This window comes from Echinops telfairi, unplaced genomic scaffold, assembly GCF_000313985.2.
Source record: "Echinops telfairi isolate 266 unplaced genomic scaffold, ASM31398v2 ScPeMD7_23;HRSCAF=83, whole genome shotgun sequence".
NCBI classification, from domain to species: Eukaryota; Metazoa; Chordata; class Mammalia; order Afrosoricida; family Tenrecidae; genus Echinops; species Echinops telfairi.
The window spans coordinates 49687225-49693596 of NW_022103920.1; the positions used below are offsets into that span (position 1 = coordinate 49687225).

At 40.6% G+C, this 6372-nt stretch overlaps 1 protein-coding gene across 1 annotated transcript in view; it reads right to left on the minus strand.

Annotated features, from left to right (window-relative positions):
• Window positions 1-6372, minus strand: part of SEMA3E (semaphorin 3E) — a 316859-nt gene that overhangs the window by 189956 nt on the left and 120531 nt on the right. The window lies entirely within an intron of this gene.

Genomic DNA, 6372 nt, shown 5'->3' on the forward strand with positions numbered 1-6372 from the left:
CCCTCCTCCCCCTCTCCCATGTCCCCCCGGAACTGTCAGTCCCGTTGTTTTCTCCTCCAGATTGTTCATCCAGCCTGTCCTATCCAGAATGTTCAATTCTTAATGAGACTGCTGTCACATGGGTGGCTGGAAATATCACGGGGTCAGATCCAATGAATAAATCCAGCTGGATCTTTCCTTACCTGAGAAGAAGGCCGACAAAAGCTAAGCAGAATGACAGAGACCTCACAAAAGTTCCAGGTGAAAATATTAAAGTAGAAATCAAGCATAAATTATTATTATCTCACTGTAGACAATGAAAACTCAACTTATTGGCCTAAGCCTTTTAAAAAATGAAAATTTGAGGGTTCCTCTCACTGATAATATCTTGGGATGTTTCTTGCACTCCAAGGGATCAAGGCTCTAGGTACCGATAGCAGCGATTCAATACCAGCTCTCTTTCTCTCCTCTCCCATGTGTATCTTCCGTCAGAATCAGTATTTGTCGCCATCTGTCCTCAGATCCATTAATATAATGAAGAAGAATAGCTGCCAGCAGTCCAGGTCTGTATCTGGAAAAACTCTTTACAGACCAAAGTTCAAAGACAACTATTTCTCCACCTACATTCAGGTAATTAAGGGTTATAAACCTTATTGTCCTGACTTGAGTTTCATGTCCACCTTTTGGGTCTATTATTTTGTCTATGGTATAGATTATTACGGTGGACCACAACAATGGGTGAGTGAGTGAATTTTGAAAACCTTCATTTTCAGCCTCAATAAAATTATATGACTTGTGGAATACTTCCCCAAATAAAAGGAAATGGGAAACCAATTACCACCTTATAATACACTTGGACTATGAAATTATGTAAACAAGACAGGCAAACTGAAAGAGCTTCCTTATCTTTACTTGGCTAGTACTAAGCTCCTTAAATATTTGGAATACTGGGGACTGGCTCTGTGGCTATAAAGATGAATTCCACACCTTCTGAGGGATGTTTTCAAGTGCACTTACAGTATGGTATCACACCCTACCAACTAAGAATTGGATAAGGGCTAGATCAAGATGATCTTACTTAAACATTCTTAAGTCAAGGTGGTTTGGAATAGTTAGGATGTGGTCTTTGCACACACAATGCTTTTCTACCACTACTGATTAGAGTGGAATTTCTACCGTTGCTTTACTGTTTCTGAGAGATAGCTTTCCCTGGTGATTATCCATTAGTTCCAGTGAGGCCACTAGAAACTTGAGGTTGGTTAATCCATAATTAATCCACACTTAATTCTCTCTTAGCACACCCAGCCCTAGTTTCTTCATTAATTAATTGGCCTGCTTAAATGTCTGTTGCCTTCCTTAAAGTTATAAAAAGCCATGTACTTAAAGTTGTATCTCCCTTGATTTCTTTTCACCAGGCAGAAAAAAATGTTCAGAAGTGTGGCAAGTAAAAGAAATAACCAAATGCTCTGTTTGAGGTAGTTGTTTCCAAGATGTAGAGGAAAGGATATAATTCTCAGTGAATTATGTTATAAGAATGAATGTTTTCCAGTCCAGTCTGTTGGGGCACCATGCCCTGGCCCCAAAGTCCACCTTCAGCATTCCCTGGGAACCTTGCCCCTCCATTCCCTTGCTGTTCTGTTGTACCCCTTAGTGTTTTGCTTCAGTGATTGACATTCTATGATGGTCACCTTCGCGACACAACCACTGAAGACAAAGCTGGTGAATAAGCAAATGTGGTGAAGAAAGCTGATGGTGCCTGGCTATCAAAAGATATAGCATCTGGGGTCTTAAAGGCTTGAAGGTAAACAAGGGGCCATCTAGCTCAGAAGCAACAAAGCCCACACCAGCCTGTGCCATCACGAGGTGTTGAAGGGATCAGGCATTATCAGAACAAAAAATCTTATCATAGTGAATGAATGGGGGAAGTGTGGAGTGGAGGCCCAAAGCCCATTTGTGGGTTCGGGAGATCCCCTTGCAGAGGGTTCTCGGGGAGGAAATGAGCTAGTCAAGGTTCAATGTAGCAACAATGAAAAATACAACTTTCCTCTAGTTCCTAAATGCTTCCTCCCCACCCCCACTATCATGATCCAAATTCTACCTTGCATACCTCGCTAGACCAGAGGATGTACACTGGTACAGATAGGAACTTGAAACACAGGGAATCCAGGGAGGATGATCCCTTCAGGACCAGTGGTGTGAGTGGCGATACTGGGAGCATAGAGGGAGGGTGGGTTGGAAAGGGGGAATTGATTACAAGGATCTACATGTGACCTCCTCCCTGGGGGACAGGACAACAGAAAAATGGGTGAAGGGAGACATCGGACAGGGCAAGATATGTCGAAATAATAATTTGGAGATTATCAAGGGCTCATGAGGAAGGGGAGAGCAGGAAGGGAGGGGGAAAAATGAGGACCTGATGCCAGGGGCTTAAGTGGAGAGCAAATGTTTTGAGAAGGATGAGGGCAATGAATGTACAAATGTGCTTGACACAAATGATGTATGTATGGATTGTGATAAGAGTCGTATGAGCCCCTAATAGAATGATTAATAATTAAAACAAAGAATGAATGGAAATTAAAACAGTAAATCAGATTTAATAGAAAAACATTATATAGATGAAGGCCATACAGATAAATTATTATATATCCTTCAACATTTTTCTTAATATATTAAACAGAACAAGAATATAGAAAAATCATTCAAATAAATTAGTTTAATTGGTAATAACTGCCATTTTGAATATATTTTAGTATCCATTTTCATTATTAAAAACTTAAAGAGATAGAATAAAATATTTTGTACAAGTTATCACATTTTTCAAAATAGAATGAATACACTCATTTAAACCACCCAAATTCTTACTTGGCATCATTAATACAGAGGCCCTTCTAAAGTATGTGAGCATTTCCCATTATTTTTTAATTCAAATGTTTTTTTCACAAAATAAACTCATTATCAAATATGAATGGAGGTTTCATTTATCCTTACCTACTATATGCCACCAACCTTGGGGACGCAGGGGAAAATGCAGTGGACAGAAGAGATTAAATGGCGTCCCTGTTCTAATGGGTTATATTTCAGCGGTCACAGCCCTGGAGTTTACGCTGGTCATTGCATACCATGATTCTGAGTGTTGTATAAGTCTTAACTGTTTAATTTTGTACAAGAGCTGTGTGGCTTAAATATTATTTTCTCCATTTCACAGATTAGTAAGCTGAAGATCAGAGAATTTAACTTATAGAAATTCACTTAAATAATGAATAACAGAGTTATACCCAGAGCTGTAGCTCAGAAGCCAATCTTAACCACTGTACAAAGGGGTATAAGAAGGGTCACGGAAAAATTCCATCATCGTCCAGTTACATTTTCCATGAACTTGCTGAAGCCCTCATATATACTACTGCCTTTCACCATGAACAAATATCAGAAATAACGTTTTTTAGTGTTATCTTTTATAGACTTAGAAGAAAATTAGCCTTCTACTCAAAATATCACACTGTTTCATGAAAAAGTCTATATCACCTATTAGAGCAAATTAGTACTGAATTTGAGCGCTCTGAGCAAATGTCTCTTCGCACCCACATGGTGTCTCCATTAGAGAGTTGAGCAGCGTGCCTTAGCTGAGTTCACGTCTATGTTTATTCTTCCATCTTTGTTTCTGGTCCTTGGTGGACACAACGGAAGAAGGACATTTACTTCCACAGCTGCTGCAAATGTGGCCAACAGTGTGCCACTGTCAACCCCCTCGGGAAGGTGCCTTCACAAAAGTGGCCCGTATAAAACCAATACCATGTCATGTCAGGGTAAAAGTTGCCAATCATTCAGGCAACTCTAAATGATCATCTTGGCTTCAGCGCCCACCCCCCAACCCCCACCACCCTGCTCTTTTACTGTCTGAGACCATGGCTTAGACTTCATTCCAATCCTACCTGGCCTTACTGTCCAGTTTCCTATTTTTCTCATCCTGTCAAGGACTCCTGGTACTGTGGTGGGTACACGTTGGCATGCTAACCCCAAGGTCCACTGTGCAAAACTACCAGCCACTCGGCAAGGCTTTCTTCTTTCTGAAAATGAACATCTCAGAAACCCACAGGGGCAGTCTGTCCTGGGAGGCATGGATGGCACTGAGTGTTCTGTTGGTGGTGGTGGTTTTGTTTATTTGGGGGAGTGTGGTGTGGTGAGAGGGAGTGTGGCAGTGGTGTGGGTCTCATCCCTTCCAAATAGGTCCTTCCAGGGAATGCGCTCTACTAAATTCCCTATAGGCTAACCTCTTTCTTCGTGTCTGCATCTCTGGAAACCAACGGGCCACAATCCCCAACATTCATTTGAAGATACAAATCGTTGTTTAGCAAGACACACACCAAACCACACTCATGGCCTTCATGTGGGTGGAGACTCATCATAACCTTCATGGGAGGAAAAGAACTGCGACTGTGGTTTTCTGAGGGCCGAAAGTCCGCTCTTCCTCCCACTGAGCAGCGGGAGGGCTTCCACTGCTCGTGTTGTGGCTAGCAGCCCACATGTAGGGCACGACACTATGCCACCAGGCCTCCTTAGGAATGCCTATAGATGTCATAAAATACTTAAGACTGTGGATCAGTATTTTAAAAAAAAATCCACAATAAAAATGGGTTATGTGTGGCTTTGACAACAGTGAATGGGATAAAAATTCAATCAGGAAACAAAAGGAAGTCAAGGTTCCTTCTTTTATTCTGCAGACTGCTGGCCTAGGACTCTGTAGGACTGTATTCAGACACACCCTGTGCCCAATAAAAACGGTCCTTTTATTCAACATAAATGATATTTTATAGTATTTATTTTCCAAGCCTCTAAATCATTTTTTCCTACTGTAATTATTCTACAATACCGTTTTAGGCATAGATGTGATTCCTACCCTCCCCCTCCCTTTTTCTTTTAATTTTCCCTGATAGATGAGCAAGAGAAATATATCTACAAAACTTATCTAATTGCATCAATGCAAACGGAAGCGGTCATGTTGAACTAAGAAGTGCTTTAAATTTTGTTAAATATTATTACATATGGATTGCTTTCTATATAAATGGTTTTAATATTTACTGATTCCACTGCTCTGAAAAATTATAAGTGTATATTTGCGGCTGGTTAGAGCTTTCACGAAAACATTGCTATTTAAGTCTGAAACTAAATTGGCTTTTTTTTTTCAAATATTATTTTTCAAAATATAATTTTTATCAACTTACTTCATTTGTGCCTTTTCAAATGTTCACAAGAGCACTACATTGAAAATGATCATATAGACGTGAAACAAAGTAGTGCTACATAATATCTCTACTGATCAAATGTTACAAAGGCACTCATTGGTAGAGAGGCCATGGATTACAAAGAGAGCTGCAGTTTACTTTGTGATGTGCAGGATCTAGTCTGAGCCCTAACCTAGTGCTCTTCATCTGTGTGGGCTTAGGCACTTCATTAATATTTCAACCTCAGCTGTTCTTCTATAATATAAGGAATCTTCTTTATCTAATTCACAGGGTTTTTAGGAGATTAAAATAATACGCAAAAATTCATTAAGAAGTGGACCATATGGCTGATCCCACTATGAGACACGCCGTCCCTCGCTGACCCATAGCTCTACAGGGGACAAAACTGGAGACTCAGTGTCGGGATTGGCATGGTCTGACCCCGTGACACCGAAGCAAAACACTAAATGCGTGCGGCAGAGCAGGGAGCTCCCAAGGGAGAACAAAGGATAGACTCTGGGGCCAGAGCATGGCTCCCCATCGGACCTGACTGGAGCACAGCCCAGAGGCCAAAGTCAGACCTTGGTCTATTTACAGGTTTTTCATTCTTTTAAAAATTTTCAAATTAATTCCTGGGTCATTGGTTTTCTTTTTGTTGTCAACGTTATGTTCTCTTTTGTCGCTTTGTCTTGCTATGCCTTGTTTTTTGGTGCATATTATTATCTCTGTAGATCTATCTAGATAAGATAGGCTGGATGAACAGTCTGGAGGAGAAAACGAGACCAATGGTTCAGGGGGGACATGGGAGAAGGGGAAAGGAGGTGGTGTTGACCAATCCAGGGACAAGGGAGCAACAAGTGATACAAAATTAGTTGCAAGGAGGGTGCAAGAGGCCTGGTAGGGATTCAGCAAGGACAATGTAACAGAGAGAAATTACTGAGACCCAAATGAAGGCTGAGCGTGATAGTGGGATAAGAGGAAAGTTAAAGGAAATAGAGGACAGAACTAGGAGGCAAAGAGTATTTATAGACATCTAAATACAGGCATGTACATATGTAAATATGTAAATATATTTATATATGATGATGGGGAAATAGATCTATGTACATATATTTATAGGTTTACTATTAAGGAAGCAGGTGGACATTGGGCCTCTACTCAACTAGTCCCTCAA